We start from the raw sequence: 13,749 nt of genomic DNA, 5'->3' as shown, positions 1-13,749 counted from the left end.
CTCAGTTTTGATGAAATTTCATTTAAAAATGAACTAAAACATTTTAATAATATCAATGTTATTTCAACATTTTCATGACGAACAGTCCAATTCTTTTTTTTCAAATTGACTTTTGGAAAAGAACTGCATTGTTTTAAAATAAAATATAAAAAGTTAAAGGTAAAAAATCAGATTGAAATGTTTTGAAATGTTTCAATAGATCTGAAACAATGTTTTATTATTATTATTATTATTATTATTTTGTTTCATGGGAAATCTTTTTGTTGTCTTCCATTTCAAAATGGGGAAAAAAACCAACCAGAAACTGTGGAATTTCCCAAGAACTGGAAAATCCATTTCCCTCCCAGATCTAATGCTTACCTTTACTCCTGTGAATGGTTCCTTTGATTTCATTTAGAACTACTCATAAAAGCAGAGTATAAATGTTTACAGAATCTGGGTCTAGTTTGATATCGGATCAATATTAAGTCTGGGCAAATGATGCTAAAAGTATTTGCATAGATGCACTTAACTAAAATTAAAGAATTAGAATTAAAGAAAGATAGTAAGCAAATTTTTGTGCATGGGAATGTTTGTGGAAAGAATTTATGCAAGATTTTATTCACATGAGCATCCACAGCTATATATCTGGCAACCATATTGAAAGCTCTATGTGGTTTTGGGAGTCATCCAATCAGAGAGTAATAAAAATACCATGTGGCTTAACTGACCAATTGCACAGAGTGAATAGTGACTTACTTAAAGGGAAATAACCCAGAGAAATAATTGTGGTAAATATTTACTTAATTTGATTACTCTGGTGCTTTCCCAGAGTTCTAGGCCGTTCCCAAAATCTATGCCAATTTTTTTTAATTGAGGGTTGAAATTTTTGAATGAAAAAGAGAGACAAATATTTTGTGTTTGTTGTGTTGTTGTAGCTGAGTTGGCTCCAAGATATTAGTGAGACCTGAAGAAGAACTCTGTGTAGTTTGAACGTTTGTCTTTTTCACCAACAGAAGTTGGTCCAATAAAAGATATTACCTCACCCGCTTTGTCTCTCTAAAAATTTTGGTTACATTTTTGTGAAAATTGTTTCCCATTTTCCAACCAGCTCTGTAATATTGAGGCTATTTATAGAATTTGGACCATTTAGCCCTCTATTCTATGTTTCTCCATCCCTAAGCTTGCATAATCTGAAGGGATAAAGCAAAGGTACTTTTAAGCCACTGTTGTACTTCCAATATCCTAGTTACTTTCAATTCTATTCTTGCTCCCAATGGGCCATGGGAAACAAAGAATGGGCTTAGCACAGAGCATTCCAGCCATTCTCTCCTCCCTCCAGTTCACCTCCTCTCCTCCCTTCCCACTCCTGGCCTGCCCCCAGCAAGCTGAAAATAATAAAGGCACTCTAGCAGGTTTACACCAGCAGGACAATTTCTGCCGCCTGTATGCTGCCAGATCAGCGTAAAGGGGCCAGAGTGCAAGGAGAATTAGCCTCTTCGTCTTTAACATAGCATTTCATTGTGGGTGACACCATGATGCAAACTCTACTCAAGAGACTGGCTCATATGCCTGCTAGAACCTTCTTCCCCAGCCTGAGGAGATGAATGTATTGGCATTTAGTGCTTTTTAAAAAAACCCTACCCTTTTCAGCTTCCAAAACTTCTGTTGGTGCAGCAGTCTATGACACTGGATACAAACTGCTGTGCAAAGTAATTGCCAAATGCTTACATAAACACATAAATAAGACAAATAAATTTATTTTCATTATTCATATTTTCTGCTCTTTCCTTCCTTTTTATTTATGCTTTAAACAACAGTTACAGTAAATATAACGATATAAAAAATGCCTGCTGTGGACAGAAAGATGATCAAAAAAGCCCTGATACAGAGCAATTCATGTTTCTTCTTTACAATCACTAACGAATCTTAACTTGAGCCATGTTATGTTCCCCTGTGAGTGATAAGCAATGATTTATTATGAAGTGTCACGAAATCGGAATGCCATACAGTGAGACATGAGCTAGTGGAAAATGTGTTCCCTGTTTCCCAGCCTCATTACTCAAAGATGCAGTGTCCCTTTCTCCAAGTCTAATTTACCTGGCTTTTCAAGGCACTTTGTTAGCAAAGGAAACATACAGGGAATGAAATGTCCAACCCTGACTAGCCTTGATGCCCACCAGTATCACCAAATACATTATACTGGGTCACTAGGCCTTCCTGGAAGCCAAAAAGTATGGTCAGGTTTTCAGTCCCTAAAGATATTACTCAAAAAGCAATTGCTTGGGGTTGTATCATCTATTGTCTCATCAGCACTGTCAGCGCATGAAAAGGAAATAAAGCAGGCATGGGAGGAGGAGTCAAAAGGAGAAGTTTTTTTATGCTTTGGGCTTTCTCGTATTCTCTAATGATTCCCTTCTCCCCACGATCCTAATTCAAGCAACTGGCATGTGGTATATTTTGCAGATAAATCAGCAGTGGAAAAGTATGTGCAGCTCTGGCACACAGTGTCAGTGATTTAACTTGTATTTGCTCAAGAGCCAGCCAGCACACTGACTATTTTTTTTAAGTGGGGAGGTTTCTATATACAGGCTTTCTCCAAAAGACAGAGAAAAGTAGTGTATTCTGCATTAATGAATGTAGTCATCCCCCGAGCACTGCTGACTAGTTCATCCTGCAGAATGTAATCTGAAAAGGCAAGGTGAGTGATTTAAGAAGTCTTCCAGATGCCTGTTTAAACTCTTCAGGGTGGGATTCACAAAGGTATTTAGGCAATTAGATACCTTGGTGACTCCCACCCGAAGGCTCTGATCCTGCAAACATCTGAGCTCAGCAGGACCATTTGCCTGTGTGAAGTTGAGCACACATGTAAATGTTTGAAGGCTCAAGAGCAGTGATACATTGGCACATACCTTGTATCAATAATCACTGCTGACTTTGTAGTTTGAATGGGCTGGGAATACCATCCATAGGAGTCAGTATGAGGGGACTATGCATAGAACTGAGTGAAAAGTTTCATTTCAAAAGTGAAATTTGCACATTTCAGATTTTGGCTGGATTTGCAAAAGGCCAAAACCCCAAACCCTAAAATAGCAATTTCTCAACAATGTAGTTTTGCAAGTATTTTCCATAAGAAAGAGTTTTCTGTTTTGAAAAGACCTTCTCATTCTGTTACAATGAAACATTTTGAGAAAAGTGACAAAGAGTCCTGTGGCACCTTATAGACTAAAAGACGTACTGGAGCATAAGCTTTCATGGGTGAATACCCACTTCATAGGATGCATGTGAGAAAGATACTGAAACAAACGATTTAAACTGACTGGAATTCACAAACTTCATGGCAAACTTATTTTCTCTGAACTTAAACAAATCCTTTCATATACAAAATTTCTGCTGATTTTCAGGGGTGTTATAATTGGCTCAGTCTATTTTCATATTTTACTGTGATAGCAGCAGTTGTTGTCATTGCAAAAAATGTGAAAATCATCAGAAGAAAATTAGCTAGAATTTGATCTTATGTGCAACTTACAAAATTTCACAAAACTTTTTTTTTAAACATTTATGCTAAATTTTTGTTACGCAAACTCCCAGCATTTTTTCACAGCTCTGACATTGTCTGCTTTTTCAGGGAAATATCTGTGTGGCGTTCATTCTGAGCTATTGTGAGCTAACTTGAAACTATGAAGAACCTTTCGCAGCAAGGGGTGGGTACAGGAAAGAGGGAGAATATTGTTCTAATAATTTGAGGGTATGTCTCAGATTCTGGATCAGTCGACTGCAGTTTGTGGAGCTCAGGCTGTGGAACAAAAAATAGCAGTGGAAACGTTCCTGCTTGGGCCAGAGTCCTGGCTCTGGAACCTGGTGAGGAGGGAGGATCTCGGATCCCCACCTCCAGCTCAAGGCTGAACATCTACACTGGTATATTTAAACCTACAGCCCGAGCCCTGTGAGCCAAGTCAATGCACCCAGGCTCTGAGACGTGGTGCCACACAGTGTAGATATACCCTTTGTTAAAACTTATCACCGTGCCTTTCCACTGTCCCCACACATCCTGGTCAGAGGAGAAGATCAGCAAAGTAATCTACATTTACCTCAAATTTCACTTTTCTATCTGTCTATGTCCCCCATCACTGTCATATCTGAGTGCCTCAAGGCACCCAGTGTCTCATGAACCTTTTGGTGCAGACCTTTTATTTTTACTGTATAACCCACTAGACTAATAACGACACTTACACAGGAGTATGAGGTCTAAACTAAAGCACCCAGAAAAGGTCACAATTTGCCTGTGACCTGTATTGACAGCTGCTAGTTGAAAAGAAACCAGAAGTCAACTTTGTTGTCCACCTTTTCAATACAGCTTCCAGTAACTAAGTATCTTCCAGAGAGGGCAGATGGTGCCCTGTACAATGAACAATTTAATTTTTTAGAAAATGCTGCAACTAGCCAAAAAGACACTTTTTTTTGTCTTTAGGAACATGCTGTCAATAACATGTGTCTCAGGTGACTATGCCTTATTTATGGAAACAACAACAAATTACATTATGTTGCCTTTTTCTTTTCAAGCTTGCCATCCTTCCACATACCCGTGTGTTTCCTGTGTACAAGTGATTAGAGGGGACTAGTCAAATGTCAGGGTATTTCTTTGTCTGTGCCTGTTAGATGTCAGGTGTATTTTTATTTATTTGTTAACTAGCATTTATATTCTAGTGGCACCTAAAGGCCCCAAATGAAATCAGGAGTGAAATCCTGGCCCCTTTGAAGTCAATGGCAAAACTTCCACTGACTTCTGATTTCACCCCAGGACTTGGCATTGTACTAGGCATTGTACACACACATAGTAAGAGACAGTCCCTATTCCCAAAAACTTGCAGTCTAAACTGACAGGTCAGACAAAGGGTAGGAAGAGAAACAGAGGCACAGAAAGGGGATGTGATTTGCCCAAAACCATTCACAACAGGTTCAGGCCCTCTGACTCTCAGTCCAGTGCTCCAGCCTCTTCCTGACCAGAAGCTGACAAAGAACTGAATGGCTTCTGCAAGCTTGTATTGTCTGGTCACAAATGCCCCCATTCAGTAAAGTACTTATGCATACACCTAAGAACTTTGTTGAATCAGAGTCAAAGTGGGGAACCCTTATAGCAAAGCTTCCACAGAAATCAGAACAAGAGAGACTCAGAAAACGGAAGAGAAAAAATTCAGTGTAATACATTTCAAGGAGATTATTTATGTTTGCAATTAATGGGCCAGACCCTTAACCGGTGTAAATCAGCATAACTCCATTGACTTTAACAGAGAGATTGTGATAATTGTGATGATCTTGGTACTGAAATCCTCTGGACTTTTGTCCATCCTTCAGCCTCTTAAACTGTGTTTTCTAGAAAGATTCTTTTCAAATGGATGCAAATTTAATATCCTTCAAGTATCTTCCAAATGTAGCTTCCTTAATCCCAATCAACAAGAACTCAAGATCCCCCATATGTTTGTTGACCATAGTGTCCTTTGCATACAGATTGAAGCATTCCAATATTTTCTGGACTGTAGAACAAATTTCTCTTCCTTTGTGTTGTCACTCATTCCGATAGTTATATCATGGGCAGCAAACAATTTTTTAAATAAACAATGCCAAGTGCATCTCCCATTGTGTGTGTATGTGTGTGTGGTCACAAAGATTTAATATCCAAGGCCTTGTGTGTGTGATATCACAAAGATTTAATATCCAAGGCCCTGTCTGCTCTGCATAGAGATTAAAGATCAGTGGTGAGTTGCCCTGATATCCTTCACCAAAATCTCACCTCTCCTCGTACTCTCCTTGGGGTGTTATAGAGTAGTTGATTGCCACTTCCATCATATATGTAATGTAGTTCAGAAACACTATAGGAAACTTAAGAGGAAGTGCAATATGGATCTGATCTCAATGAAATCATTAAAAGTAGCAAAGAGTCCTGTGGCACCTTATAGACTAACAGATGTTTTGGAGCATGAGCTTTCATGGGTGATGCATCCGACGAAGTGGGTATTCACACACGAAAGCTCCTGCTCCAAAACGTCTGTTAGTCTATAAGGTGCCACAGGATTCTTTGCTGCTTTTACAGATCCAGACTAACACGGCTACCCCTCTGATAAATGAAATCATTGAGAGTCTCTGCATTGATTACAATGGGAGTTGGAACATATATTAAATGGATGCAAAATATTATTACAAAATATTGCATTAATAATAATTATTTTTAACCCATAACCATCTTTGCTCATCATACAAGAATTTCTGTTTTGTAAACTAAAATACGTTCTATGAAACTGTAGTGTGCTATTAAATGCCCTTCCGTAAGGCTATTCCTGCTATTAGGCTTTACTATGGATATGTAGACAAAACTTAGATAGAGGAAATGCTTTGTATAATCAGCATAAATAATTTAAAGTAGCATATTTAGATTGACATACCTTCAGTTATAATTATGGATAACCATACAGCATTTAGAGTCTGTCATATTATCATTAGTTGTCAAAAGAATCTTACATCAAGCAAAATTCACCCAGATCTTTCTTTCTTACTAGTTGGATATTGTATATATGAACATTTATTCTTTAAGGAACAGATTTTCTGCTGCCATGAAAGTGTAACAAAAATAGGTAAAAAATGACATCTAGAAATAATGTTTGCTAACCCCATAGCAATTGCCTGTGTCTTTCTGTAGTGCTGCAAATTAGCATCTTATATTGAACTGTTTTAGCATTATATGGGTCTGATCCAAAACTCATGGAAGTCAATGTCTTCCATGGACTTCAATGGGCAGATCAGGTCCTATAAGAGCTAAGCATTATCATTTTAATTAATTATATTATTTATTAATTATTGTTGTTGTTGTTATTATTATTATCCAATTGATAAAGAATTGGTAAAACTATTTTTAAGAAGGCCTGACACTGTAGGGAAAAACAGTAAACAGATGAGTCTGCCATCATCCTATTGCAGTAGTTCTCAAACTTTTGTACTGGTGACCCCTTTCACAAGACAAACCTCTGAGTGTGACCCCCCTCTTATAAATTAACAACACTTTTTTATATATTTAACACCATTATAAATTCTGGATGCAAAGCAGGGTTTGGGGTGGAGGCTGTCAGCCCACGACCCCCCATGTAATAACCTAGCGACCCCGAGGAGTCCTGACCCCCAGTTTTAGAACCCCTGTCCTATTGGGTCTTGAGGGCCATAGTTCTTCCATAGGTTCTGACAAACCATTTGTGATATAAATCTCCATAGAAAAGGTTTGATGTGAAAAGCATAGGCAACACATTCTATCATACCAACTGGATGTAAACTGCAGTGCAATTAGTACAACTTTTGATTGGGATGAGAGAGAAGATAGATAAAGTGCAGTGCCTCGTGCATGGAACTGAGGGCAGTGTAGGGCCTATGATGCACAGTTGAGCAGTTCTGATTCCATACACATACACATACACACACGCCCCTTAGCTGTTGACAAATAGTTAACTGTCCAATCTCAAATTGCAGACACGCTGAAGAACTGCTCTTCAAAAGGCTTCACAGAAATATTCTGGTGGGATTCAAATGATGAGAGGGAGAGTGTTTGCTGTATGAGTGGGAAGGTGCTTACGGGAAGGAATTTTGAGTCCTGACACATCTGCATTAAAATAGATATAACTTTTACATCTGTTGATGGCTTGATTATTAATGTTAAATAAAAGCAAAATCTCAATGTCTTTGCATCTAATGCTTCACATATGCTGCACAAGACCAGCATAATGAACAGCACCAAAGGAATTATTAGATCATAATTAAAGTTATATACTTTACCTTTCTTGATATTGAAAGTTGAGCCACACTACAATAAATGCCCAGGCAGCAACATAGCTTTCCTAACGAATACCATTTGAAAACCAACCTATTATGCTCATGCTCTCTAATGACACTCTGTTTCTCTCTGAGACTTGATATTGAAATGCGTAAACAATTACCTTTATTCATCACGTCTGCACTGCATGGGGATTCAGACAAAGTGACTAAATTCCCGAAGTCCTGCCCCGGCCTGCCTTGAAAGCAATATTCTCTGGCCAGTATGGGGCCAATCCAGAGACTGCCTTCTCAGCTTGCATGGGTATGTAGGCATCTTGAACACAGCCCTAACAAACGGCTAATGTAGAGTGCCACAGGTGAGTTTCATTCTGGGTTAGGTTTAGAAAACTCCCTCCAAAAGCTTGATGCACAAGTTGGTGCGATCTGTGTGCAGCATACATACTCAGGATCCTTTGTGTGCAGTGATTCTGCAACTAAAAAATTTGCCACAGAATCCACTTCTTCCTTACTGCAGAATCTAAGGCCTGGCCACATCTAAAACTAGCGATGTTGCTCTGGCGTATGAAAAATTCACAGCCTTGTGAGATGCAGTTAAGCCAACCTAAACCCCACTGTAGAAACCACTAGGTTGACAAAAGAATTCTTCTGTCAGCCTAGCTATTGCCTGGAGGGGGTGGATTTACTGCAGGGATGGAAAGACCCCTTCCATTACTGCAGAAAGTGTCTACACTACAATGCTACAACAGCATAGCTACAGCTGTGCCACTGTAGCACTTATAGTGTAACCATACCCTAAGCTTTCATTTTTTAATAATTTTGTTTCTAGCCCTCTTGTCTGTGAAGAAAACCTTGTGAAGCAGGTGTAAAGTGAGGCAGTGTTGTCCTTCAGTCAGAAAGCCACCTGAAGCATCAGCCCTGCATGGCGTGAATCGCCCCATTCATCTCAGTGGAATGTTGACTCTGAAATGTAAAGGCAACATTTTAAAATGTCATCATTAACGATGGCATTTACCATTTTAGTGGAAATATGCAGCTACTGTACTTAGCCACCATCTGACTGCCTGTTGTGCATTCTTGGGTCCTGAAAGCTTGGGTGCCCTCCCCACTGCGGCAATCTCCAGCTTCTCTCCTACATCTTCTCCATTGCAGTGGTGCATGGTCAATGCAAAACTCTGCATCCGTCTGCAAACATCGGGAGGTTGTAAAACAAACTGAACATCAACATAAATAACATGGAATCTACTCTACTGTTGGTAGTTTTCATTTTCATATTGAATTTATTGAAAAATCTCACATTATTTTTAATTTAAATGAAACTACCATTGGTTCTGCAGTCTGCTGAGCCAGATTAAGGGACAATTCCACATAATTTCATCCTGCTTGCTATAGAGTACATGGGCCTTGAATAGTGTGTATTTTTGTCCTAAACACATTTCTCTCTCTGTCCCTTGCTGATCCTTTTTTCACCCTCTTTCTGTATTGGATTTCACTTTGTTTAAGTCTCTGTTCCATTTTTCATCTTATTTTTCCACTGTTTGTTTTTTGTCTGTTTTTCTCAGTCTCTTGCTCCCAGGACCTAAGCCAAAAAGCACTCAAATTTGAATTAAATTTTTAAACCCACAACTTAAAATTAGGTAAAAGTCACATCACATCTAGAAGTCACATCACAAAATAAGCCACTTAGCATGTTCAGTGGCTGTGGGATAGCAGAATTTTTCATGGAAGAGCCACAATTTTAGTAGCAGAGAGTTGGGTTGTGGGACGGGAACATTATTTCCAGGAATGACCAGAAATAACATGATGGTGGCCTCCAAGTTTAGAGGCAATGTGAATAGATACCAAAATATCCATGCAGCCTGGATCTTACAACATCCCTTTGATCAGAGTAACACAAGGTTCATTGTATCAAACAGGTAATGCTCATTGCTAGAGAATGGCAAGCCTAGTATATGTTTGGGACATGCAGGGTGATGGACTTGGTGGGCCAGATTCAGATATGGCACAAGCAGCTGCAACAACTCGACTTCACGTGGAGCTACAGACACTTATCCCAGGACACAAATGGATTTAATTTTCTTTTTTTTCGGTCAACCTCTGGTTTCTGAGAGCCTCTGAATTGTTCCGGGATGTCACAGAAACTGAAGCTGGGAAATTACTGAGAAAAATATATATTTGATAAAACCTAGATTGATGATTTTAAGTATAACAACATATACATATATATTATTATTATTCTGATTACAGGACAAATGCCTTAGTTCCAGCTCTCCAGCCCAGGCTTCCTGTACTGAGCCGTCTCCACATGTCACTCCACTCCTGACATTGAACTCCCGACAACCCGGACCAAGAAGACTGCCAAAAACACTCCAGCTATTCTTCTTCATCCTCACTAACAATTTGGTAATGAAGTATTGATTTCCACTCCCCTGCTTATGGACGATATTAGATTTTCATTGATAAACTGCACTGGGGCTGTCTAGTCTCCACTGTCCCTTTTTGCTGTCACTAAAACAAAGTGCCACTGAAGTAAGATAATGACTGAGAACACTGATGTACTTATTTCATCAATTTGTAACACTTGACAGGAAAAAAAAAGTATACTTCTTCATAGTTTAATGTCCAAGTGTGCTACACAAGATGCCGTCACACTGGAAGCTTTGCTTTTCATGGTAATGTCCATTTCCTATTTATAACCCCTTTGGGATAGTTTGTCTAAAGGAAATGTTTCTATTCAGTGCAGCTATTACTGTTGCACCTGGGTTGCTCAATCCAGTCATTGCACTAGGGATCAATACATCACAGTAAGTAGAAGAATTATTAAGTTAAAATAGATTCTGAGCCAAAAAAACTCTGAACAATGTTAATCTTCTGTGCAAGTTGTTCAAATAATTATGCTTAACCAAGTTGCTGCCAAAGATTTGTTTAAAATGGATTATTTTCAGTTTGTTTTATTCCTCAGATATATATATTTTTTAAGTCTCCATTAGTGCATATGACAAGACATATGCAATGGAGTGATTTTTAAACAAAAGCACTATTGTTAGATCATTGAGCATTAATTATTATATATATTTATATATATAATAAGAACCAAATTTCTCTCCATTACTGTCAATGGGGTTACTTTGGATTTGTGCTATTGCAAATGAGATCAGAATCTGGCCTTCATCCTGTCTATTACTACACAAAGCACAGCTTACTTTTAAAATCAGCTGAAACCCAGTAGGGTAGGAGAGGAGGGCTTCAATTTAAAATTTGTTCCTGTAACTTTTTTCATTAAAACTTAGAGGTCCCAATTTTAATTTGTGGAATATTCATGATAATAATGAGATCTAATTAAGACATCCATTAAAAGCCCGTTAAAGTTAATTTAACGTAAAAATTCCAATAGAACTGTATTAGATTTTCTCCATTAAATTAACGTTATGGATTTTTAACGGATGTCTTAATTATATATTATTATTAACGGGAATACTGTATTACACAGATTAAAATCGGGTTCTAAGTCAACTCAGAAAAGCTTCCAGGATGTTTTAATATTACAAACCTCACATTACTTAGTGCACTGTATGGAAAATCAAACTCATCAGGCGCAGCTCTGTTTACTCTAGCTGAGCATTTGCTGTACAACTACAGCAACCTATAATAGATAAATTCATCACTGCATTTAAAGAATGAATTTCCTTATTCTCAAAGGACAAATAAGTCTGGATCAAGATGTAAACTGCTACTCAGTTATAGATGAAAGATTTAAAGTATGCTAGGCACAAAATTGAGATGTGGATCTTTTTTAAACTCAAGAGGGTTTGGGGCTTTGCTTTTTAATTATTTTATTTAGATGATCAATGATAAAATAAAAATTTAGCCATGGCAAAATGAATCTAAATATATTTATTATATTCCTTATTTCCAATGTAAGGAGGGCTATGTTGGAATTGTTTGGGAAATTTTGACATGATCCCTAAATTCAACATCAGGAGGGGGGGACCTTGTTATTTACCTCCTAGGAAACGTGTTGCCCTTATGCCACATATAATAGCAAATTGCTTTTTTTATGACATGCATAACGTAGATGGGAAAAAATATGGCGCTTCAGGGAAGGAGGGAAAAAGTAAATGAAGTTCCAGGAATGTCATTCTGAAGTAATGAGGCATGGACAGAAAATATACCCCTCACATCATCGGATTGAGATGGCAGTCGAAATAACTTCATTGAAGTGTCAGCACTCATCCATCAATCAATCATCCACAAGGAAAAATAGCGACAGTACAACGGGGCGGCTTTTACGGGATTTACTCAGGGCATAGGGAATAGCAGCTCAAATGTAGTCCTGACATGAAAAGCAAGGTGCTGATATTATTTTTTATGATGGGAGGATCATAAAGTGAATTGAGAACAGTGAGGTCTGTCTTTGCTTAACCTATTCAACTGGAAATGAACGAGCTCAACTGGAAATGAACAGAGACTTCAGATGGGTTAAGACTGAAGCCTGCACTGTGCCAAGCCCTGTCCATTGACAACAAAATTCTATTAAAGTGAAATCAATGCATTAGCACTGGGTTCCTCTGACGCTGTTAAATTGCACTGTCCAAATCAGGATTATTAAATGAAGTTACGTAGTGGGGCGGAGGTGGGGTGGTTCCTGCAATGTGAGTCCTGCACTACTATCAAATTCCACTTGGGGGAAACATGGATATTTCCAACACCAAGATTTTTTCTCTTTCTTAATAAAGAAATAAATCCATTTTGTGACATAAAATACATTAGCAAATACTAGGGGCTGAGGCCTGATGCTGTTCCCACTGCACTCAATTGGCAAACCTCCTGTTGACTTCTGACAGTCTTAATCCTGCTCTACACTGAAGCCGGTGGACATTTTGCCATTGATTTCAGTGGAAGCAGGCTCTATAGGTGACACATTTTTGCTGCCTTTTATTTTTTTTTAACAGTACAGCGGGCCCGATTCTGTAAAGTGCTGAGGAACTAAGCCTCCTCCATTCCATCCAAGTCAGTGGGTGATGAGGTGATACTTGGGGACTCAAGCCTCAATATTTTGGGCTGTAGGGCCCTTTGGTTCTCTCTTTATTCACAGACCAGATTCTGACACCCTGTTAGTGAGATTAACCATGAAGTTATGGGTTCATTTCTTCAAGAGGAAACTCTGTCTCTACAATCTGTCATGCCTGGACTACCCTCCTTCCCTCAAGCAGACCGTCTCCTTCAGCAGAGAGACATGTAAAATGAGGCATTTGTAGAACCTAGGTAACAGAACATGCACTCTAATATGAATTATGCTGACACACAATCATGTTGGGACCAGTGAGTGCAAATAGAGATGAAAAGTTACGGCTTTCTCTAGTGGAAGGTCTGTGCTCTCTTTTTCATAGGGTGCACTCTCTCCTTGTTTTATTTATTTCATTTATTTATGTGGTAAATAACAGGTTGCTGCATGTATGAAAAGATTTCAAAAATGCCTGTGGCAGCTACGGGGGTGGGGAGCGAGTTTGCAAGAGTAGTGCCATTGCTCCTCAGTGCAAGTTTGCAAGAGCTTGATGATGTCGCAGGGCTAGATCTGTTGGACCAGATTCTCAGCTACAGTAAATCTGCATAGCTCCCTTAACTTTAACTGAACTATGCCAATTTACACCAGAAGCAGCTCTGGCCCAAAGAACACAAGTAAAAGATCGACACCAGCCTAGAGAACAGAATCTGATCTATTCAAGAAAACTAGGTACTGCATAGTCAAGCGCTGGAACAGCTACTTCATTTAGAATCTGGGCCCAAACCTTTATTACACCATTCTAAACTTCGACTATTTTGCCTGCATCACTGTCCTTTGGGAACATTTTAGATACACGTTTGAATTAAGTGACTCTTTTTTTTTTACAAGAAGATATATAAAAAAAGAAAATATACATCTCTCTTTCTATGTCTAAAGCAGGATGAGTTGATATT

General features: G+C 38.6%; 1 protein-coding gene across 1 annotated transcript in view; it reads left to right on the top strand.

Annotated features, from left to right (window-relative positions):
- Positions 1 to 11,911, top strand: part of TSHZ2 (teashirt zinc finger homeobox 2) — a 263,418-nt gene extending 251,507 nt beyond the window's left edge. Inside the window, exon 3 of the mRNA XM_030533358.1 lies at positions 10,039 to 11,911. The gene's annotated coding sequence lies outside the window, so the exon portion shown is untranslated. The remainder of the gene's footprint in view (positions 1 to 10,038) is intronic.
- The last annotated feature ends 1,838 nt before the right edge of the window (positions 11,912 to 13,749 follow it).

The sequence above is a fragment of the Gopherus evgoodei genome, chromosome 14 (genome assembly GCF_007399415.2).
Source record: "Gopherus evgoodei ecotype Sinaloan lineage chromosome 14, rGopEvg1_v1.p, whole genome shotgun sequence".
Lineage (NCBI taxonomy): Eukaryota > Metazoa > Chordata > Testudines > Testudinidae > Gopherus > Gopherus evgoodei.
Note: the sequence above shows the minus strand (reverse complement) of the source record. Positions and strands in the feature narration are given on the sequence as shown.